Below are 24,521 nucleotides of genomic sequence, written 5' to 3'. Positions count from 1 at the left end.
TACACTGGCAACCTGGATACAAATGCTGCTTCCAAATCCTCTGAAGCAGGACTTGACACTGAACAACTTGCACCTTTATTTCCAACAGCAGCTTCATTTTAGAGAACTGCTAGAAAATTTGTGATCAGGTCCATGAAAAATTACAGTAACTGTTATGAACACATTCCCAAATGAAATGATGGTCTCAGGCCAGTTTCACAGTCCTCTCCTCTGCCATCACTGCACATTAGGGATGGGGCAGCCAGTCTCTTTCTACTACATTTTCTCTATCTGCTGCAGCTGGATAAGCACTGGATGACCTGAATTTTCTCCCTTCCAGTTTGTTGTGGGGATTGTCACAGCCTAATCATATATAAAAACCCAGAACTGTCCTTTCAGGTACCCAACTTCTGATGCTCTGAGTATTCTGTAGTCACTGCTCCAATAAAATCTGGTTTTAGAGAAGCAGACAACAAAATGCAGGGAGGAATACATACAACTAAGTGGTCATACAATGCTCTTTTGTGAGGACTAACTTGCAATTTAAAGAAAATAGCACTGTTTTATGAACTGTTTGGGACAGTGCACCATAAACTGGGATTGGTTCCCCTTTTCCCTGGTGTCTCCACAGCATCAGGTCTGTACTAGAGCAGGGAGCAGGGGGCCAGGTGGGATGTGCAGCCTCTGCATCCTGCACACAACAGCTGGGCTCAGAAACTGCCTCCTAGCAGAAAGAACATCAGTTTGACAACTGAAATCAACACTTCAAGCAATGATTTGGATCCACTCACATTATTAAAATGAAGAATTTGAAAAACTTTCCTCTTTCCACGTTTTTCACACTGTATGGTTTCAGAACTCTCTTCCCTCGTGTGTTCTGGGTGACAGCTCCCATCCTGTCTCACTGAACTGGTTCTTGGTGTGCTGGGAAAACGTGGGAGTGCTGGGGATGTAAAGGATACCACGTTCTATATTACACACACACATCTTGGTGGAGGAAAAACATTTCTCTTGGTAGAACATTTTTCAGAGAAAAAAATGTTCTATGAAGTCCAAGTCTGAGAGAAATGTTGCATGATGTTTTCTTGAGAACACAGACCCTAAATTTGGGGTGAAATCTGACCCTAGATTCTTCCTTTATGTCTGCATTTTCTTTTGACTGGGTGGACAATTTTCACCCTTTTGCTGGGCAAGGGTTTTATAGATAGATTTTCAAATGTTGCTCAGCTTTTGACATTAAAGTGCCAAAGAATCCAGCATTTCTTCAGTAAAGACATAGAGAGATCAGGTTTACAAACTGAGAACAGCTTCTGAAATGTGTTAATTCCAGATAAAAGCTGTGGCTAAAAGTCTGATCCTCAGACCACTAGAGGTCCACAGAGCTGTTTCTGCTAAAGCAGCAAAAAACGCACAATAGCTTTTATTCTTCTGACCTTGAAAGTTTCGAGTGTCTCATTTTAAGGGTTGAACTTCCCTCCACACATTTGGTTAGCTGGATTATTGCAGGTCAAGGCTGAAAAAGCCTCTTCCTTTTTTGAGTGTATCATTGGTATAAACTCAACCATGAACAAGTTTGCTGCTGACACCTACAGCAATGAAACTGAGGAAGATAAAGCAAACTGGAAGTTAATCAGCAAATGTTACAAAAGGCAACTGAGCCAGATTTCCTTGGTTGTTGGCTGAGCAAAATTTCTTCTCAAATGAAGGCAAATTTCGCACTATTTGGTACCAAAATATTCAAGTTTCCAAGATGAAAGGGGATGTTAATATCCATAAAAGCATCTAACGCAAGAAAACAAAAATAACAGCCCCAAGACAAAATGGGATGGAAGCAATCAAGGACCTGTAGCCACTTCAGTGAAGAGATTTTTTTTTGTTGTTGTTGTTCTGGCTGCCCTAAAAACTCCACTGTTATTTTAACCAAGCTCTACAGTTTAGCATGAAAAAGATAAGGAGATAAGCAGGGGGAGGGGGAGAAGAGCTATGCCCAAAAAGATAGTTCAAGGCAAAACCATGCTTCAAAGAGAAACTCTAAAGCACACTGGGCATTTAGAGGTTGTCAACAGTTCCCCAAAACAGACCCTTTACTATTATTATAGGCACTGCTGAAGAAAATCTCAGGACTCAAACCCACAGGACTGATGCCATGGGGCTGTCCTGACATTTCGGTTTTGCAGGCGAGGATTCTCCAGTTTTCAAAGATCCTCCCCTTGTGTGTCCTTTCCACCTGGAGCATCCCCACACTGCTCAAGCTGTCCCAGTGGGTTGCTATGGGTGGGATTCCACAATGCTACAAATCAATATCTTGACTCCAGGTGCAGAACAAACAGCAGGAGCAGATAAACTCCTACAGAACAAAGATCTTCTTGTCAACCAGACAGCAATGGAGAAAGCAGAAAGAGAAATGAGAACCTGCCTGCAGGAAGAATGTTTCTCTGTTAAATGAACAAGGACATGCACAACAGTCCACCCATCATCTGTATTGCTGTTATAGCTAAGACAAAGTAGAGTTAATATGTGAACCTGTGCACAGCTTGTAAAATGGAGCAAGGAAGATTAAATAGGTTTAATTTGTATGGGATTGGGCAAGAGTGACAGGAGACACAGACACACACATACACACAGGTATCTTCTGCTGCTGCCCTTCTGCCACAGACCCTTCAGAGTAATTCCTTTTTTCTTATTGAAACATTATCACCCACTTACTCTTATCCTGCCTACATATCATCTGCATTTAGAGTCAAAAATAATGAGAAAATGTCCAATAGCAAGGACCAGCTTTCACACTCACAGAGCATCTCTCAGCTATCAGAAGAGTTAATTTTATCCCTCTTCACCTTCAGTAAGAAACCAGGATATTTTCTGCAGTTACATTGGCTGTAAAGCCACTACAGGCAATGCACTAATCTTTTATGTCTCCAGCACCTTTGCAGTCACTGTTATAATTAAAGAGAAGATAGAGAAGTCTGTCTTCAATCATAAGTTTTCCACAGGTGAGCTTTTACTGTTGTTCTGAAATTCCAAAGCTGTAACTCCTGGTGACATGTTCTGCTGGATTTTAAAAAATCAGCAATATTTGCTTGACAAAGCAAATATCTCATGACTGTCCTGGAGCGTGAAAAGTGAAAAGAAAACAACAGAAATAAAGAAAATATCTTGCAGCCTTCCCAAACATAACTTCTCCTGATGGAAGTGAAAAGCAGTGCTTACTGTAAGAACTGACTAAAATAAGAATATTTTTCATTGTCCAGCTGAGAAACACAAATGGCAGCAAACAAAATCGATGGCAAAACCACAATTGTTAAAAACCGAGACCCCTCCCTATGTTACAAAAGAACCTTGGCTTATTAAAAGCAGAGACTTCTAATTCCTTGTTTTCAATACAAAGCTTCTGACACCATCCTTTTTAAGAAGGAAAAAATGTTCATCTGCTACCTAGAGCTTCAGTAATGTCTGCTGGATAAAGCTATTCCTTCTAAGGAACAACAGCACCTGAAATGCAGTAATCATACAATCTAAAAGTTTGGCTTCAAGCGTGAAGGATAAATGGCAGGAAACTGGAGGAAGAAGAGTTTTAGCCAAAACTGGATGACTGAAGACCAAAAATACTACCGTAAATAATTCACAAAGGAACACAGCCAGGGTATAACTATGCAAAAGCTTAGATCTTTTGCAGGATAATAAATTTAATGGAGATGCCTGATAGCATGAGCAGCACAGATCACTAACTGCACGTGTTTGAGAGGAGCCTGAGCACTGAAACATAAGCATGTGGTTGGAAGGGTGGTCTGAGGAGCACAGCAAAGGTCTCAGTTTCCATTCCCAACTCTAAGACCAATAACTTTGGCAGACCAATAAGAAAACCTCTTAATTTATCTTACTTATAGACAGATGTTATGTGATAGACAGATGTTCCTCACCTGGCTGCCTGGGATCTGAGCAGGCCCAGTATTTGGAGAAGCTTTGAGAGTGATAAAATTCCAGAAATTGTCACTGTAATTTAGTTTTATTTATTCAAAATTAAGATAAAAAAGAAAAAAGCAAAAAGCATGCTTGTTCAAGGATCTAGGCCTCCTGAGGACCCTCAAAACACAAATCATGCACTAAAACTCAGCTGCTCAGGCAGCTGAACTCCCAGCAATTTAATCAAGCAGCCAGACAACCGAAAAACACCCCTGCACTTCCCAGAGGCTCTCACTCTTTCCACCCAAAGCCTGAAGGGCTGGATCTGTCCTGCACCACACCAAGAGCAATTAATATAATGCTACTCCATATCAAGGTATAGGATAAATCCCAATATCAATGGTCTATGCCAGCAAACGATTTTAAAGACAAGATGGCCTTCAGTGTATCCACAATTGATTCACCTGGAAAGCACAAAACTGCATCACTGCAACACCACCCTGCAGAGCTTTTTCTTCATGGTGCTGCAAGGGCACATCACAGCTTTTTTCCAGATGTCACTGCCAAATCCCACAGGCACCTTTCCAGCAGGGCAGCATCCAGCTATGTCAGTGCTGGGATTACCTCTAAAAACCCTGGTACTCACCAAAATTTAAAGCAGGTGTGCAGATTGTGGGGATGCAGACTCTGTGCATGCCCCCATCACAATTCTGGCCAAGAATTGACTGAGGGTCTGGATGGGAAATGAGAAAAGAGGGTATTTAGAGGTACCTGAGGCAACCTGGGCTAGTGGAAGATGTCCCTGGCCATGGCAAGGGGTGAAACAAGATGAGCTTTAAGGTCCCCTCCAACCCAAACCAGTCTGGGATTCAATGATTAACCTAAGTCAGGTGAACCATTTCCTAGCACCCTCAGGTTTTTTTAGCCAACAGATTGTCCTTTGTGTCACAATATGCAGAGGGCACAGAATGGCAGCAGCATGCTAAGCTGATGTCCTGACACTCATCAACCTGCAGTGAGCACAGCACATACCCATCCCTGCTCCTAATGCAATCCAAAATAAGCATTTCTTCATGGGATTTGCAGTAAAAGTACCAGATTATCAAAGCAATTTTGAGTTAAATATCTGCATGTGGACATCATCTAAATTTGGGAGGGGACAAGCAGCTCCTTCTCCCTGCTAGAACAATGCTTTTAATGACCATAAGCTATTTGCCCAAACAACAAACTTACCTGGCCAAGTTACCTGTATCAAGCATTAGATCTCTAAGTGTGTTTCCTCTAGAATCTCTAAGTGACATGCACAGCCTCATCTCCTCAATCAGTGCGAGCAAGAATGGTTATTTCCAATTAATGCATGAGAGAAAATCAATTTGTGAACTCTCCCAGTGGTTTTAACCTGAGTTAGGTGAGCTGCTACACACCTGGTACAACCCTCTCCTGTCACAGACACAATCCCTAATCCAAGGCCAGGGGATCTAACCCAGATCCCCACTGCTTTAAGATTTCCTTTGCTTGACCCCCATGAGCTTCCATGGTGCCTTGCAAGCTTTCCCTGCAAGCAGGAGATGGATGGGCCCTGATGTCCCATAAAATCCCACAGGATATCACTCAAAGCAACCTTTCCCATCATGTCCCGAGAGATAAACAGGAAAACATCACAGCTCAGAGTAAATAACCCAGATAGAGCTCTCAGTACAACAAACAAGCACAGTCCTCAAATATGCAATTAAAGATTTTAAGAATAAATTACTGTAATTAAAGTGGCAAGGCAGGGCATTGATGTGATTCAGGTATTATGAATTATATTCAGGTATTATGAGTTATGTGCAGAACAAAGACACAGACTGGACAGAAGGGGAAGACAGAGCTCACTGAGAAAGGCAAGTTTATTTGGGTTGCAATGGAAAGTACAATTTTGATTCTAAATTGTTTCAAGACCAAGGATAATTTGAAAAGGAGAAGTCCAAGAAAGCTCAGAGGAAGTGTCCTTCTGCTTTTTCCTTCCTTTTTTTGTCTTTGTTATACTGTATTGGGGGTTTCCAGTATTCAATCTATGGCAAGTCCAATTATGAGGAGGGATTTTAAGGGAAAAGGAGAAAAAAGAAACTCTAGAAAAAAGTTATATCTGATCACTCAGCCTGGAAATTATTTTGTCTGCACAGCTTTGTTTCAAACTCAATTATTATAAAAGCTTTGGGGAACATTATTTTCAAAGTGAAATCTTCTCTGTCAAAACTTTCATTAATAAGTTCTATTTCTTAGTAGGGTATCATTTTACACAGAGTGCCCAGAGATCCTGCAATGTGGGAAGATTCTTTTTAGATGAAGTACAGTAATTTGCTTTAGGATCGTGGTAGCTCAACATTTTATTTATGCTTTTGAACCAGAAAAGTTCTCAAACTTTACACACATATATATGATAAATTATTTCTCTTGGGCAAACATACTAACAGCTTTTGGTGGTGCTGTTAATACAGGAGAGGGGAGAGCAGAAATGAAAATTCACAGAATAACAGGAGGACAGCCATAGGTCCAAGGCATGTTCATCAGGGGACACAAATGTAGCTGATTGATCACAATTAATTTTAATTGTTGAGCTGTGCTGTGGTCCAGAGTAATTTCCTCAATATGCTGCAAATCCAACAGCACCAGAGCAAAGCATATGAAAGGCTGGGACAGAAAACCCTCAGCTGCAGCAGTGAAGCTGTGGAATAAACATCCAGAAGAGAGGAAGGGAATCAGGAGTACTGGGGTGTAGACCCACAAGAGAGCCTTTTACCAAAACCAGTGCTTCTGCAAAGTTTCCTGAAGCTTTCCAGCCACCGAGTAGGAGAGGTTCTTTATTACCTTAAATATAAAACCATTAGCTGGGCATTCCTCTGAAACTCAACACACACAGGGTTTATGCGCAAATAATAAAGAGATTTCTAGCTATAATACACCTACATCCAGGAAAAAGGCTGGAAACCTTCATGGCATTGAAGCCTTGCAGAATATGGCTGCATATTTATCCCAAAGCAAGAAGCATATTTATGCATCTCTGGGCCAGTGAATGAAATATCCATATCCAAAAATGGGTCCATTTTAGCCTGCATTTGAAAGTCTTCCTTATGATTCCACAAGGTTGCCCCAAAGTGTCTCTTAGAAGATAGAGCAGGCAGGTTTGCTTTGGATCAGGAAGCTGATCTCTGTCCCAAGGGCACCAATCTGTGCAGTAGTTGCTATGGTACTGCAAGTATTTTTGTTTGTTAAACAGTAGATTAAATAGTCACATAAAACGATTAGACTGGACGTTGGATCATTCCCTGGGAAGGATTAAGTTACAAACTGGCTTTCTGGGGAAATTATTTAAGCTTTTCACTTTAAAAAAAAAATGTTTTTTGAATCTTAGGCTGATGTGTTTAAGAGACTCTACTCCTTACTCTGATTTAAACTTATTTGTGTAGGCAGGTAATATTTTTAGGCACTTTTACACCTATTAAAAATGTTTTTGTAACTGTTGGCTTCATACAGTGAGTGCTTTAATAGCTCCTGTTTTATCATCACTATCCTGAATGGTCAGGGCTTGTATTACAATTCTTTTGCAAAAGGAATGGATGCCTTGCCTTGGGTGGTAATGGTAATGCAGGAGTTAAAGATTAATTGTTAGTCTGGATTTCCAGACTGAAAAACAAATTTCCCTTAAAAGGCCAAGTGCTCCGTCTCCAAAATCAGCTTGTTTGGTTACAAAAGTTACTTGGGGGATTTGAGATCTTTTAGGTTTACTTATTTCATTTACCTGCCTTGGCATCTGTACCACACTCCCTTCATTAGGTCCAGGCACTGTGATGAAGGAGATCCAAAAATAAGTATAAATAGTCCATGGCTGATGAATGAGCCTTGGACTAATTGCTCAGATGACTTAACAGGCTCAGGAGCAGATGGTGACTGAGCATAACACACAAACAACACATGTGACAACAATACAAATGGAGAATCTGTCCTGCTGGCTCATGCTGCCCAAGAATTCCTATTTTTTTCAAGAACCTACCCAAGGAGCCAATCTGGTTGGCAGAGCAGTGCCAGATTAAAAATAAGGTGTTGTATCTTATCCAGCCGACCAGTGGAGAGCATCCAACATCTGAAACCACAACAGCTCCTTTCCTGCTGATGGCTTCCACCAGAATGGGACTTTAGAAAACACAGAGTATTAAAAACCAATTCCAATGCAGTAAAAATGAATCATACACAAAGATACCAACAAAGATAATTCTAGTTGCTGAACAAAGATGCCTGATTTCAGAGAACTTCACTTTTTTTAACAAAAGCTTCTCTACAGAAAGGTCCAGCTAAGCAAAATAATTATTAACATTAAACAAGTACAGCTGTAGATATCAGATAAAAACAGTTCTGAGGATAATATTTGGCATATATTACACTTCTTCATCTGTTTTTCCTGTACCCCCATAAATGATGACAGGACTCTTCTATGCAAGAGTTCCCACAACCAAAGGCATTGATCACTGGTGCTTCCAAAAGAAAGGCACAAGGAGCCAATACACTGGCTCCAAAGTAAACAAAATGTGTACCAAACTTGCAAGGAAGAAGTTGTAAAATTCCCATCAAAAATGTCAGTAGGACTGAAGCAGATCAACTGCAGAGAGACCTGGAAGGTTTAGTGCTGAGTCCCCTTCTCGAGCAGGGGTGTAACAGAGCAGTTGCTGAACAGCTAAAATTACAGCACCAAACACTCTGCCCTCAGGCAGGAGGAGACATGAACAGCCCTGCCTTTAGCATAGCAAAAAATGCAAATAAAAATGCCCATTTAATAGAATCTAAAAGCTTTCAGCCTCATTTCAGAGACCTGGGGCCCACAGCCACCATTCAAACACCCAAAGCTGCAGCTTTGCCAGTGTCCTCCTGGGGCTGCTGCTTTGGAGTGATCTCGAATCAGCATTTTCTGGGGATGAACACCATCCTGCTCAAATCCAATGCTCTCCATACAGCCTACCCTGGGAACTGGACTGTTCCAGATGACCACACGGATGTGGAAAATAAACTGGAGAATGGGAACACCCATGTTCAGAGAGGACAAGACTCGCAGGAGCCTGAAAAGAAATGCTCTGAATTAGTTCAAAACAGAGACTTACACAGCATCTGAGCCTCCCATAGAGACAGGGCCATCATGAAAGCCTTGGCACCACATTTGTAAAGTTTGCTTCACAACTGTTTCCTTTGAGGAAGCTAACTTATTTTTTATCCTTACATCAGCTCTCAGGTATAAGCAATTGGTTGTAAAATTGTTATTTTATGGATGAAGAAACAGACAAAGATGAAAGTCAACATTTTCTGGTGTGGAAAGAGGACTTGGGAACTGGAGACTTCAGATGTCTTACGCTGGGATGTCTGAGCAGCAGCAGCAGGGGTTGTTTGTTTGTTTAAGGCTCTGCCTACTCTGAACCACCAACAGAAGCCAGTGGAAGCTGCTTGGATTTGGAAACTCCCAAACCAGACAGCCCAAAAATTATTGACTGCCTCTGAAAAGTTGGCCTGAGTACTTTGGTCCCCATCACACGCAGGAGTTGGTGGTGGAGCCACAAAGCACAACTCGGGGCCCCTGTTCCATAGCTCGCTGTGCTGGGCCAGGGTGCTCCCAAAAACACAAAACTTCACTTTTGGATGCCTTCTGAGCAACTCCAAGAGTGAGCAGCAACATTAAGCTCGATTTCAAGCTGGACCCTTTCCCTCCTCTTCCATTTTTCTTTTTGAAAAGAGGAATTCCTCCATTTAGTTTTAATCCTATTTCTCTCTCTCAAAGCTGCCAAAAAATCAAGGCCAGCTCACATCAGAGAGCAGTTTATTGCCTTGGGGTGATCCCCAGAGAACACACGGTGCCCTGGGGCTCCTGCTGGCCCTGGCAGGCTCTGGGGCCATGCCAGCAGGACATGGGGCGCTGGGACGTGTCCCCTGCCCCGAGCCATGGCCGCAGGCCCCGCCAGGCCCCGGGCGTCCATCAGGCCTCGAATCCATCAGAGCTGGCCCGGAGGCGGCTGCAGCCCCAGAGCCAGCACAAAGAGCAGCCCAGCAGAGGTTTTATTTACAACCTGCTGACAACAGAGTGGAAATTGATAGAAGCTGCAGGCAGCGAGTGACTCCCTGTCTGTCAGCACCAAATGGCAGCTCCTGCCATTACTCCCTGGACAGGAGCTCTTTAACTCTTTCTGGCTCGGCCCAGGATTCACAGGGGTGCTACAGGTCTCCACCATGTTTCTTTTATGCCATCTTTATCAAAAATGCTCTTCCACTGCCTTTGGCTGAGTTGTTTCCAATTCCAAGCAGTGAGAAAGGCCCAGGACCTCCAGAGTTACACATTTACTGTCCCCAAGTGTTGCTGGGCAGACACTGCTCCTCAGCCTCCTGCAGTGCCAGGTGTCATCACAGAGCATGTTTGAATAATTTGTCCTCTTTTTATTTCTCAATCTCTCTAAAGGTGAATTCACAGCAAGCCCTTATCAAGGTCATTAAAATTTGCAGGAAGCTCAGAACCTTTTCAGAACCCGCAAAAACTTTTTGTGAGCCCAAATTCACCCCTGGGATGCACCACTTTGGAGCCAGCATAACTTCCCAAACCAAGTCCCATACTCCAGCCTCCCGACCTAAACCCAGAGTTATTTAAAACACAAGATAGGACCCAAGAATGTTAAACTGGAATCATTCTTTAAAAAAATAGTTTTCTGTAAGCTTTTGCCTTCCACAGCTGTCTGCTGTGAGATAAGCAGGTACAGCCACAATGTCACCATCATCCCAGTGAGCAGACAGAGAATGATAAAGGAAAATGAGATAAACTCCAGATTCTTCAGCTGGCATCCACCCCTGCTCACTGAAAGGGCACCACAAGTGCCTTAAACATTTTTGTGGAAGAATCTGTCTCAATTTCTGTCTCAAACAAAAGCAAATCTAACAGCTTTGATGTCTGTTCACTCAGACATCTAAGGGCATAAACAAAATCACGTGGTCCCCAATAAAACCACCAAAAGTGCTCTATGATTACACTGGTCCAACACTATGTGAGAAATGCAAAAAGTCCCTTGTAAAAACACCTCCTCCTGTTTCACCAGACTTTTCCAGATCACAGAAGAGTTGGTCAGATCTAAGCAAAGATGTGAGAAGATCTTCTGTGAGTCTGGCTTGTAATTCTCAAGATGCCCATCAGAGCAGACAGACAAACTCACTCTTGATTTCTGGATCTTGTGTTAAATCTGGGGCAGCCCATGACACACTCACACTGAACAGAGGACACACAATCCCAGACTGAGAGCAGCACATCAGACCAGCTGAACCAGGAGAGATTAAAGCTCTGTGTACCACTGGAAAAAGAACCCAGTACAACCAAACAGTTAAAAACATTTATAGAGCAAACATAAACTTTCCATCAGGCAGCTGGTTCTTGCTTGGGGAAAATATATACGTTGCTAATAGGAATTATATCCTGTTTCCTTTCTACTGCTTAAAACATACAAACAAATTATATTTCAGACTAATGACATATTATTCATGGATCTTTTACTTCACTGGAATTTATAGTTCAATTCCAAACCTGTAATTTTAAATGTTGGCTGTTTTTCTAAGTAATTCACCAGAAGGAGGTCCCAGGTCCCCTTCCTTCTCCTGCTGGCAAGGAAAAAAAAACCCTGCCAACTTCTACATAAATTGGTGTATATCACAAGCTACTCCACTTAAATGCCCAGACAAGGCTTTTCACATCAGAGCTAAAGTGAAAAAAATACAGACACACACACTTTATTACATAGAGCCTTTCTTCTCTGAGGGTCACACAGCTGGTGTTAAACTGGTGGCAGCAGAGCTCTGAGACCCAGAGAAATAAATGCAGCATTTAGGCAGGCGAAATATCACTAAAAATGCAGTGTTCAAAGAGAAGGAAAACTGCTACCAATCTCTTGCTGCACAAACCCACTGCTCAGTAGGGCTGGGCTGAGGGAGCATCTTCAAGGACAGTCAGGGGAGAGGTCACCAAGGCAGGTGTCCTGAGCAGGGACCTGTTCCCCACCAGCCCAGCTCCCCATGTCACAGGCAGGGCCTGGGGCACGGCAGGGAGGGAGCAGAGCACTGACACGTGGGACTGAGGGCTCCCTGCCAACTCACAGGGATTCTGGCTGGGAAAACTGCAGGCTGCCTCCATCCAACCATGCAAGAGGGTCTATAGGAGCAGGCCGGCACCTCAGTTCTGGAACACGTGTTCCAGTCACCTGTAGGTCACATACCAGAAGGCTAAATGTTAAATTTTGGCTGGGTAAGTCCCCCACATTACACACAGCTCTGGAGGAGACCTGTACCCCAAGTATAAGGATTAGCATGTCCCCACAGGGATTACAAACTGAGTTGTGCCCAGCACAGGGCAGGACTTCCCCTGTTGGGGTGGAAGGAGAGGTGGTTGTCATTATTACCTGCCTGTCCTGCAGGAAAGGCACAGAGCAAGCCACAAACCATGTCAGCTACACATACAGGGACCTTCCAGTTGAAACAAGTGACAGTGGAGAAGAGTGTGACATTTTGGGAGTCCAGAAGGACCCTGGGACCCCACACCCCTCCGAATGGTCCCTGCAGAGCTCACAGTGCTTCCTGACCCCAGCGCTGTTTCCCAGGCCAGTTTCTCTCCCTGAGCAGATCATGGGAGCAGGCACATGAAGATGTGACTTGATCTAAAATGTTTCTTTGTCAGAAGCTACTCTGAAGTCCAGGGGAGTATTTTGCTCTCACCCCCTTGAAGTCACAGGGGCTGCTTTCTTGCTCTGCATTATGTCAGATTATTTTATAGCAAGAAAGGGTGGAAATAAATGCCATCAAACTAGCCTTGCCTTTCCTCTACCATGTTCCACTTTCCTCCCCCATGTTCCACTCAAGAAAATCCCTCAATCTCCACAAACCAAGCTACAGCTTATGCCAAACCTAACAGAGCTCATACAGACATTGTTATCTTTTGAAATGACACCTTCAATTTAATTATCTCCAAGATTAAATCATCTCCAAACTATTAAGGAAAATAACTCGGTCGTGCCAAAACACTGCATCACACCATGATTTCTCCTTTTTTTTCTAACCCCCTTAAGCCCCCTCTCTCACTAATTCACAGAATGGCAGAAGCACACAGATGTGCACTTGTGACTGGCCCCTGCAAAGCCATCCTGCCTGCACGGCTCGCCAAGTTTCCCATCTGCTTTAACCCCAACCTCAGCTCTGCTGGGGGAAATTCAGAGCAGTTCCAGGGCCTTCAGGGGCAGGAAGGAATCAAATTTAACCTGCTGGACCATGTGTTGTGCAAGTACCTGAGTACCTGAAAGTGCACCAGCTTCACCTGAGACAGTGCATGTGGAAAACAAACCACCTCCAAGGTATTTTAAGTGTCTTCAGTGTTGTTTTGTCTACAGTTCCCACAGAGCCATCCCACTCCCTCGCTGCATTTGCCTGTACAGCTCTGTAGGCTGGTGCTTGCTGTGCTTAATTGGGCACAGGATTCTTTACCCACTCCCCCAGTGGTCTGGGAAGTCGTGGCACCAGCACATGGCACTGACCAGCCTGCATCACCATGGCAACAGCACATTCCTAGCGCTTGGTGAGCTGCAGGCACTGGCTCAACAGCCCAAACTGAAGTATTCCCTTCCCTTTCCCACAGGAATGGACACCTGCCTCAGCAGGGACAGGGCTGAGAGAGCAGCATCACCACCTCACTGCAGAAGATAAAGATGATTCTCTTGGTCTCATTGCACAGCTTCAAGTCAGGGGAAGTATTTGCCAAGAAGGAATGATTATTCCAGCCAAGCTTGTTAGAACTGCAGTGTCCTTTACCATATGAAGGCATGTGGAGCAGCATAATGAAGGCTGAAAGAGCAAGGAAATAATTGCAACCTTCTGGCTGCAGGGCCCAGACAGGAGCACACACAGCCTAGGAGTGGCTCCCTTGGCATTATAAGCCACTAAACCAGAGTTTGGCTCTAAAGAGGACTTTAGAGCAGCTGATGGACCAAGGACTGGCTGAGAACCACAAACCAGTTTTACCTGGACCCCAGGAAAGCCAATTTTCTCAGAGGTCAAGTGTTTGGGGCACCACATCCTCCAACAAGCCATGCTGGGGGCCAGGCAGGTGCAGGCCAGGGGGGTTTCACCAGACTCTGAGCAGTGCTACACAAAGCAGGCTTGGTCTAGGAGAAAAAGGACAGGGGCAGAATTTTACATGATCCAGGCAGCTTCTATCACTCTAATATTTGTCATTTCTGTTCCAGGGAGAGAAAATGCAAACTGGATTGAGGCACAGAGCTGAGAAGCAACAACATCTTCTACAGAGCACTGTTTGTTAACTGCAGGAAAGTCACTTCAGTGTCCCAACCTGCACAGCACCTAAGTGTGCTGTTAATTCCTCCTCTGTGTACAGGCACACACCATTCCTCCTAAGGAGCTCTTAAATTCATGGTGGTAGGACAAAATGCCATCTAGGCCTCAACAGCAACTACCTGCCATAGGTACCAACAAGGTAAATGCCAGTAGGAAGTGCCAGGAAGAACAAGCCCTTGAAAAGGGCTGACATCAAGGAAAGCATAAAGGACCATACATCCAACAGTTAGCAAAAAAACTTATTCTTCCTTAAGATTCTTCTCAAGCACCACAATTTTCTAGCTGGGCTGTGCTCTGGGAGGTTTATCTGCTCTGATGCAACCAGAAGAGATCTCAATAGCAGTAAAAAGTTCTGAACCACACAGAAATTTCAGCTGTGTTCATGTACTGTGACACTGAGATCTGGAGACCATTCATATGCAAGCACACAATTTCACAACTGCCTTAATTTTGTGATCTTTTCACTAAAGCAGACAGTGCAGACAGGAAGAGCTTTCAGTTTGAAACTCTATTCTGTGTTTATAGCATGATACAGACCTACAGCTGTTATTCACAACATAAATAACTCCACCTTCTCCAGTCCTTCCCATTCTCCAGTATTCTTATGCCTTGGCAGGAGAATTAATCACTTGACTGGTGTCTGTGCTGTTTGTTATTTCATATTCTATCTCCCCTTGCACAGGAATGGTGCTGAGATGTGTGGAGAAGAAGAAGAGTTTCCTATTTCTACAACAGTTTGCCTTTTAGAAAGTTTGAACATTTGGTTCTCTGGAGACCTGGAAATAAGATCCTGGCACAGGAGACCTGTGTGCTAATGGCATGACACCATATTGGATTTAGCTGAACTGCAGGCCTGTGAATGACAGTGCCTGGAAGTGAGAGGCAGAGAGGCAGGGCAGGAGGGAGGAAAGGAGAAAAACATGATGTCAAGCCTGAGAACTCACCCGTCTGAGTTATCAGACTGCTCAGAGTCAGCAATTTATTTAATTAACATTATTCCCTCTGGTCTTACATCTCTGTTACCCCAGCAACCCTTCCCAGACTCCCTGTACTATCCCTGTTCTTAAAAGCAGCACAAAATAAAGAAAAAGGTCTGATGGAGCAAGAACTCAGGGCTATTATTACCTTCCAGTCCTCCAGCCTCAGGACTGAGGCATCAGAAGCCAGACACACACAGACAGAATGGGGTCCACAGCAGGGAAACTGGGACAGTGCAAGAGAAATTGTCTCCTGTGAGATCTTTTGATGAAAGAAAGAAAATAACAAAACAAACTAACAAACAAAACAAAAACAAATAAAAAACCCAACAAAAAAAGGAATGTATTTTATCATGCCAAAATATTTTATCTTTAAAAACCTTTCCACAAGTTGACAACAACTGTTGGTCTGACCTAAAACTCAAAGGTTCTGCTCATGGTGATCCTGCCTCTGTGCAGAAGCTGATTTGAAATCCTGTGCTGTCCCTTTGGACCTGTCTCTTGCTCAAGTGTCCAACTCCACCACAAAGTGAACATCTGGCACAGGCCAAAGCTGACACTGGGATATTGCAGTGGGGAGGGGATGCAGGACTGGGATTCCATCGTTCTGGGTGGGATTTTAATTCATGACAAAGACAAGCAAAAGGAACAGACTCCTGCAGAAGCTATCAGGCAAGTGGCCACTGCCAATTCCTCCCCAGATGATCATTCCACAAGAAAATTACCACCAAACTCCCCAGTTTTCAGCAGTTCTTGTGTCCCTGCTTCCCTCATCACTTGTAAATGTCATCTGCTTCTCAAACCCCATTAACACCACCAAACAGGGAAAAAGACAATGAGGTGGTTTTCATTTTTTCACCTATGGTTGGCACAGAGTTTTGATATAGTCAGATAAGCAGCAGCTCTCAATTTTCACAAAAGAAAGGAGATAAACAGCTTCCCCTTCACTGGTTCCTTTTAAAGGTGGAATCCCACTGAAACTATCAGGGTCTTACACAAGCAGTCATGGATAGGCTCTTGAGCTGGACTACCATTTGCCTTTCCAACTTTCTAAATAAATCAAGGGTGTAAGAGTTATACCCTGCCATGCCAGCATCCAGAGTTCCTCATGGTCCTTCAGCTCTCCTTAGACTAAGATTAAATTGCTTTCCTTCCTACTAGTTTTCCAGTTCTTTCTACCCATCAATTGTGCAAAGACCTGCGAGCAGAGCACAACACACTGAAGGTTTTCAAAAAAGTTCAGGATACATTGTGTGGTGTCCAGTTCCAAAATGGCATAAATTATATCCTGGAACACATTATGTCCTGCTATGTTAGACAAGAGGAAATGTGGTATACAATGAAATAAAAGACATCCTGGAACCCATTACATACTCAAAAGACAAAAGAAAGGACATTATAGGATCGATGTGGCTAATAAATGATGTGTTGGCATCTCTTTTCTACCAAGATGTGGATTAACAACAGATGTATTACACTAATGTCTATTTGTACACTAATCTAAAACAACTGCATTGCTGTTGCAGACAGGAATTTGATAAATGCAGCCCCTATTCCAGCTCCATGAGTGCTGCTGAGCTTTAGGAAAGGTGGGAGGAAGGTGAGCCACTCCCAGAGTTTTGCTTTGCAGAGTTCAGGCACTTGCTCTCACCTCCTTTTCTTGCTGGGTTGTTCCCTGATGATTTCTTGCCTGCACAGCTGGGATCCTATGGATGCAGGGAAGAAAATGGGCTGCCCTGCACATCCCAGAATGCTCAGTTCAGTTGCAGGACACTCGGGAAGCAGAGGCTAGCTCAGCATGTTGAAGCAGTCCATGCTTGGGAACTCCAGAGGCTAAAGGGTTAAATCCTGGAGCCTGGTAATTTCCAAAGTATCATTTTCCTTCTCACAAGCCAACAGCCCTCCTGCATTTCCATCAGGGAAGCCCTCCAGGGAAGGCAGCTGCAGAAAGCAGGCACAGGAGACACCTTCCTCAGGTAGCTGAGGAGCAGGAGAGAAGCTCCTGCTGGATTCACCCTCTGGTTCCTTTCCAGGAGGAGCAGCTGCAGAGGAGTTAGAGGCAGGGCCTGCACACCCTGTGCAGTCGTAGCTTGAGAGCTGTGACAGTTCACTCACCTTCCTCAGCCTGAGGAGCCAAGCACAGGAGAGCAGCCTTTGCCATTCTGAAAACCCACGGCAAGCTGGGGACATGCTTTACCAACCCTCTTGGCACAGGAGTGAAATTCAGTTTTGAACCAATTGGAGAGAGGCTTCCCCAGGCATTGCTGCTCTCAGAACAAATTTCTGCCCACAACATCCCAGGTTTGGGGTGTCTTATACCAGGGAGATGAAGAAACAATTGCCTCCTGTTCCTTTTCCCACATCTGAAGCTTCACTGATGTGAGTATTCCCCGTTAACAGCACAGACGAAGGGACCTTGTCCTTGTAGAGCACAGGCAGAGGAGTTTGGAATACCTGACCCTGTGGAGCCAGCAGAAGTTGTGGATGATGGCACTGGTGGGAGCTGCTGTGAGCCACCAAGGACTGGACACAGGAGAGAAGCTGGGGCTGGGAATTGGGAGCCCACCTCAGCCCAGCACCCCAAAACTGCTCTCTGGCTGTTCCTGACTCCAGCTGTGCCTTAACCACTGGAAGAGAAGAAGAACAATGGGTCTTGGGGGGAAACAAAAGAAACAGAAGCTTGGGAGGAAGAGGGAAAGGAATGTGAAGCTGGCTAGATGAGAAAGCCTAGGTGAATATATCTGATCCTTCCTCCCCAGCCAGCAGAGGCTTGCTCTGTGAAAAAGATTTTCTCTGAAATAATTTGCATTTGCTTCCAAACGTAGAGCAGATCTGTCACCAGTCACTCAAAGCTCCACTTCAGGAACTAGCTGAGATTATAGAAAAATGTGATGGAGTCTGTCCTCACAATGTTCACAGCCTGGCTTGCTGGTGTGGCCAAGAGCACTACTTGGAAAATGGATAGACTGAGAGTCCTGCAATTACATGGCACAAAATGGCCATGTGGGTTGTCAGCCAGAGGAAAACATGGAAATCTGTGAGCAAAGATGCTTCTTTTCAGTACATCCACAGATGCACACACATTTTTTATGTTTATTTAGAACTTATATAAAGGGAAATTGTTATTTTGTGTTAAACAACACCACATCTATTCCGAATCAGCATCACAGCAGGTTTCACACTACACTCCATCCACTGCTTCATTTCTAACAGGCACGTTCAGTTCCCAACAGCACTGACCCAACTACAGTGTATGAAAAGCTAGTTCCACTGTTAACCAAACTTTAACTTCCTACAAGTTAAAATTCCTACTAAAATTAAAAATTTCTATTAAAATTAAACAAAACCTCTCCCTGCAGAGTTCCTAGTGGTGATACTTAGAGAGATGTTGTTAAGAACTTTAAGAAGCTCTGCTTCATATTAAGAGCTTATCTATCCACACACACTTGCTAAAGGCCATCTCTGAGTAGAAAACAGCAGAATAGGTGTGTTCTTCCCAGAGATCATATCTCTTCCCTTTCCCATAAAAATCCTATAAAATCTGAAGCAAAAGGGAGTCTCATACACAGGCCGTGGTCTCTGCCTAAGCAGCTCTGGTTTACATTTTCATTTCTTGCATTTCTGCTCCTTTCCCTTCTCTGGATGTATGTCAATGCCCTTAAGGTGCTGAAAAAGCTAAGTTACTCCACATGGAGCAGAAGTGGGAAAATTCTCCAACTTCCACATAGTTCAATATTCCAGTGCAGTCTGAAGTTTCGCTTCCTGCAACACTTCAACACTTTGGAGAAAGTTAATTTTTCCTGGGACAATAGGATTTGCAAACTTGCATATGACATTTGTTTGAAAGATGGCTCACATTGACCCTGGCAAAGTTACATGGTGATCATTCCACAGGAGAAACACACACAGTGGTCCACTGGAGAATTCTTTTTGTTGGCACAAAATCAGGACATGGCCAAGACTCCTTACAACCGAGGTCATGCAGTGACCAGGGGCTCAAAACCAGACACACACACCCCGAGGCAAGATGGTCCATTAGTGACAATTTCTGTGCTAACTACTGCTTCTGTTTTGTGGCTATTTGAAGTAAAGGGACAGCAGAAGTTGGCATTGACAATGCACACTCAGCAGTAGGACCAGAATCCTTTATCCAGAGAAGCTGTTCTTCCATTGGAGAGCACTTCCTAAACACCATAAAACAGAAGGGGGTGCCAAGTCAACTCTTCCATGAAACACCAATTGTTTCTCCATAACTTTCAGCTCCCACAGATCATCAGCCATCACTCCCTGTCCCCCTGTGCCCAGGGAGGGGACAGGTGCCAGCTGAGCCTGTAGCTTCCTGTCCTTGGACTCGGCCAGGAGAGGAACACCCCAGTATTCTGGGAAAGGAAGACAGCTCCACCTGGGCAAACAAGAGCCTTGGAAAGACAGGACAAAAGGGGAGGTGAGGGAGAGGTAAAGATGGAAGAATAGTGAAGGACAACACATGGAGGAACCTACAGCATCCTGCCCCAGGTTATGCAATTCCTGGCTGTAGCCCTGTCCCTGAGCACCAAACACTTCAGCTGAGTTAAGACCCTGGCCTGGGTGCTGTTATGGAGCTGGATCTCTGCTGCTTTCCATCTGTTTGTACTTGAGCTGATCAAGAGTCTCATGAAAGAAAAAGAACCTCTTAAAAGCCATGAATAGGGAAAACTGGGACAACTGCAAGTGGATATGCTAGAAGCAGAAGTGAGGACAAACTTTGGCTGACAGCACTTAGAGCTGTAATAACACTCTCCTCCTATGTTTAATAGCCATTAAAGAAAAAAAAAAGACATCCATGTACAAAAACAATCACTCAATCAAAAGCTGAAAAGGGGCCCTAAGGCCACCTCAGCTTGTGCAAGACATTGGAAGGGTGCAGTGGGAGTTTTAATTTCTTCAGTGCTCTTAAAACAACAAAGTATTCCAGTGGCAGCATCTACTCCGTGGCCTTGCTTCAACAATCACTTTATTTGTGGATCTCTGAAGATGTTATAGCAATTTGTGCCTTCATAAATACCTCAAGGTTTGTGCCTCCTGCACAGAGCATTAACCCCTCAGAGGGCACTGGGCACCTGGCAGGATGCACAATGTTCACCTTCCACACACTGCCCTACAGACAGCAGCAAAGCAGGGGCAAACACAGAGAAACAACACAGAAAAAAGGTCATTCCTGGCTGACAGGGGACAAAGAGGCCAGGAGAAACAATGGATACAAATACATCCAAATGAAAACAGATCTTGTTGTGATCCTGAAAAGCAGGGCAGCAAAAAGGACCTGTGGAGCTTTGTACAAAAGTACCTTTGTACAAACATTTGGTCAGGACAAGAAAGCCACAGTTCCAGAGCAGATCTGACATCTATATGGCACAGGGACAGTTGACCTGATTGCTGTTCTACCAAAAAAAAACAGTTGTTGAGAGTGAACCAAGGCCTAGGGCTTCTCTCCCTAAGTTCATGGATACCAAAGAAAAGTCTTCCACACGAGTTGCCAGTGTAGATGCTTCAAGTTCATGAAACTGCAGAAACATGTGCCCCTTTGGAATTGAGAACATTGCTGCATAAGCTGAAAATAGAGTGAAACTGTTCTTCAGTGTATTCCAAAACTGTCCCCATGGCAACAAGAGCAGAACAACTTCTCTAGAATCAGTTGCCATCTCTGCTTGCTGAGCATTAATAGTTGTCTCCAGAGACCTGCAGCATAGAGAGCTTCCAGGAAACAAACTGATGTGATTATGGGTCAAAAAAGACCATGAGATGCCCAGGTATGACAAGAGTTAGATCCTTGCTCTCAAGAGGACACGCAGATGGCAAACCAGGTGTCTGGGGACAGCAAGGTGCTTCTCAGGTAAGAGCTATCATATTTGGACCTGGCAGCAAAATCCACAATAGGCTTCTACACTGAGAAATTCTAGATGGCTGTTTGTTCTAATGGAGATGACTGAGAAAAAGCTTACTAAGAGAACATGAGACCAAACACCAGTAAAAACGGAAGAATGTTCTTGCCAAATTCATTCACTTGAGGATTGTGTAATTAGGCCAGGAAAAGCACAACAGAATACACTATGGAGAATAGCCCTGCACTGGCTTGCTAACCCAACAGGCCTCCTCCACCTCCAAAGCCTGCCTTTCATTGCAGCTACCTGGAGGTTTAGATTACACCAGGTGCTAAGCCAACCATTCCCATCTCATGGGGAAATTCAGCCAAGGCCAAGCGTGGGGAGCTGATTTTGACACAAGTCAGAGTAGCTAGGCCCTGTCAGTAGGGGAACCATTCCCATGCACCAGTGGAGTTCTGCCCAAGTCCCTGGTGGTGGGCAGGACACTGATTTGCACGTGCTGCTCACTGATGTGCACGTGCTGTTCCCCAGCACCTGCGACAGCCACCCCTCCTCTGAGCCTGCAGGACTCGAGTCCCCAGGTGTGAGACTGCCCATCAGCTGTGCCCACCATTCCCCTGAGGGCTGCAGCAGTGACTCCAGACAGAAATCCAGCTCACACAACCACAGGGATGAGGCTGCTGTAAATGGGGTCCAACTTCCCCTGAAATGTAAGGCCCATGCAGCCTCACTGGGACATTTCTGAGACTCCAAATTCTGAGTTTTTTGGAAAATCAGGCACCTGGGCACTACAGCTGAGTTCTCTTTTCCCTACTAACCCATAAAACAAAACTACCAAAATAGCAAGCCAAATTTTGGAAAAGTTGCTGTACATCACCCCTTGTGTGACCTTGCCTGAGTCATGACTGGACCCAAGAGTCTTCTTCTCCAGCTCTGGACTCTGAGTAGATGGCTACACAGCTTCCCTTGAGATCCAGCGAGGCAGAAATAGGAAATGAAATGGAGAACAGGGAGGAAATTCCATCTCCCAACACAAAAAAATTAAGAGGCAGTCGCAGAATTCTCCTGGTAAGAGGTAAAGAAATACGTATGCAAGAGTGAAGGCTAGAGACACAGAAATATCTTGTTAAATTTTTACAGTTTAACCACTGAACAAGCTACTTTCTCTCCATAATTTATACCTGAATTGTGTGTCTAGACATGACATCATTTTAAGGTATGCCTTGTGTTCTGTGGTAAGTTTACAATAACCAGAACTTATAATTGCTGTGGTCCAGGTCAGCAAAGGCGGAAAAAATATTCCGAGCCCCTTCTAAGCAGCTGTTCTTGGTAATGGCTTTAGTCTGTTGTTTTCTGTCAAGGAGACAAGGCCTAGCAAATGCTAAAAGCCAACACTGAACCAACTCCCCTTCCTACAAGTGACGAATACCACAGATAATCTTCCATCCTCAGTCAGCTTTATTTGGTATGGTTCATATTAAAAGAGTGAGGGATAGCCAGATAAGCGAGGGCAATAAAAACATCTACTGTGCCTGTGGAGATTGATGGCTACAGGCACCCAGATCCTGCTATTTGCCCATTATCCAAGTGTTCTGTGGGGCTCAGGTGGGATCACAACAAATCCCAGCGTATTCTCACTACTGAGGCAGAAATCCCAAGGCCATGAAATCTGGAACCCCAGTGTGGTTAACGTGCACCAGCCTCTCTTACTGGAGGAATGAACCCTGCTGTGATAAGGGCTGCTGGCCAAGTGACTTTAATCACATGAGGAGCTGGAATCACTGCCCTGGAGAACATGGCCTGAAGCATCTATTGCATCAATGAAGTGGAATTTAGACATTGGAATGAGGGAGAAGGCTGTGCAATTTGAACACTAAGTGATGTTTGGGGGGTTTGGGGTTGCTCTGTTTGCACGGGCAAGCTGGGAGGAGGAGCTGGGAGCAGAGCACTCAGGAAGATGCTTCAGGGCACATCAAAACTGTCTATGGCAGCAAACCCAGAGAAGCACCCATGCTGTTCTCTCTACAACTCCCTGAAAGGTGGTTGTAATCAGGTGGGGTTGGTCTCTTTCATCAGACAGCACTGACAGAACCAGAGGACACAGTCTCAAGCTATGCCAGGGGAAATATAGGTTGGATATAAAAAAAAGTTTTTCATGGAAAGAGTGATAAAGTTCTGGAATGGCCTGCCCGGGGAGGTGGTGGAGTCACCATCCCTGAGTGTGGTAAAAAAAACACTGGATGTGCCATGGGTTAGTTGTGGTGTAGGGGCATGGGTTGGACTCAATGATCTTTAAGGTCTCTTCCAACCTGGTGATTCTGTGATTCTGTGAATCCAAAGCAACTCCAAGATCCCATAGAGAAACCTGGATCTGCAGGTGCATTGGATGGATCTCGGCCCACAGCATGCATCTCAAAAGGCACAGGTATGTCACACACAGGGAAATTGTTTTCAAAAACAGTCCCTGTTGGAAGGGACCTACAACAATCACCTAGTCCAAGTGCTAACTGGCTTTTTTGACAGGAGCATTAACATTGCTGAGAAGCAAATATACATGAAGGTTACACACACTGCTCCTTCCTGTTATCTCAGTGGGCAGACAAACAGCAGCCAAAATAACGTCAAAGACAACAGGAAGAAGCCCTAAGTAGTAGTTACTGACAGTGAAGTAAGCAAACTGCTAAGTCAAAAGGTAACATCATAACTGTTGCTGACATCTAGAAGGCAAGAAAGGCTCTCCAAAATCCAGCTTTCTGCAACAGCCTGGAAAGACTCAGAAGACAGAGGATATGACAACCACTGTCCGTTTTTGTCCATGTCCCACAGGTTATCCAATCCAGACCACACAAGTGCTCACAATTATAAGAATGTGGGTGGTAGAATCAACATATTGATGTGTTTTGAAATAAAATCACCTTCCCTTTCTATACAGGTGCCACAGAGTTTTGTTATATAAACATCAGTGGTCCAACTGTCCTCTGTCATCTGTAGTAATCAGAAAAATCTTGATGATTGCTTCTTAGCTCTTCCAACACCCTCTCAGAAACTGGGAACCATTTCAGCTAACAGCAAATGGGAGAGAGCCCATACTACTGCACCAGCAGAGGTTGATTATTGCACCCAAACTGAAGTTAGCTTCTATTCAGCTGGTTAATGCAGACCCAGACCTAGCTCAACCCTGCCTGTTCCAATCCACATGGATGGGACATCAAGCTGCACAGGGATTTGTGCCAAAACAAGGGATTTAACACACGTTTCAAATCAGCTGCACACCTGGACCAGCAAATCTGGCTCACTGTTGTAGTGCAGGGTTTGTGCAGAGCTACAGGATGATTCCCAGGGAGCTGCTCTGTGTGACACTGTTCAGGGCCATGGGGAGAGCTGGGGAGCAAAGGAAAACCATGACAGA

General features: G+C 44.4%; 1 protein-coding gene and 1 long non-coding RNA gene across 3 annotated transcripts in view; one reads left to right on the top strand and one right to left on the bottom strand.

Moving 5' to 3' along the window:
* The window catches only part of COL26A1 (collagen type XXVI alpha 1 chain), a 167,893-nt gene that overhangs the window by 97,152 nt on the left and 46,220 nt on the right, over window positions 1-24,521 (bottom strand). The gene's annotated exons all lie outside the window — the stretch shown is intronic.
* On the top strand, window positions 20,973-23,912 carry LOC128817256 (uncharacterized). Its single transcript, XR_008440140.1, has 3 exons — window positions 20,973-21,120; window positions 23,453-23,537; window positions 23,636-23,912. It is a non-coding gene; the product is annotated as an uncharacterized LOC128817256 (long non-coding RNA).

The sequence above is a fragment of the Vidua macroura genome, chromosome 20 (genome assembly GCF_024509145.1).
Source record: "Vidua macroura isolate BioBank_ID:100142 chromosome 20, ASM2450914v1, whole genome shotgun sequence".
NCBI lineage: Eukaryota > Metazoa > Chordata > Aves > Passeriformes > Viduidae > Vidua > Vidua macroura.
Note: the sequence above shows the minus strand (reverse complement) of the source record. Positions and strands in the feature narration are given on the sequence as shown.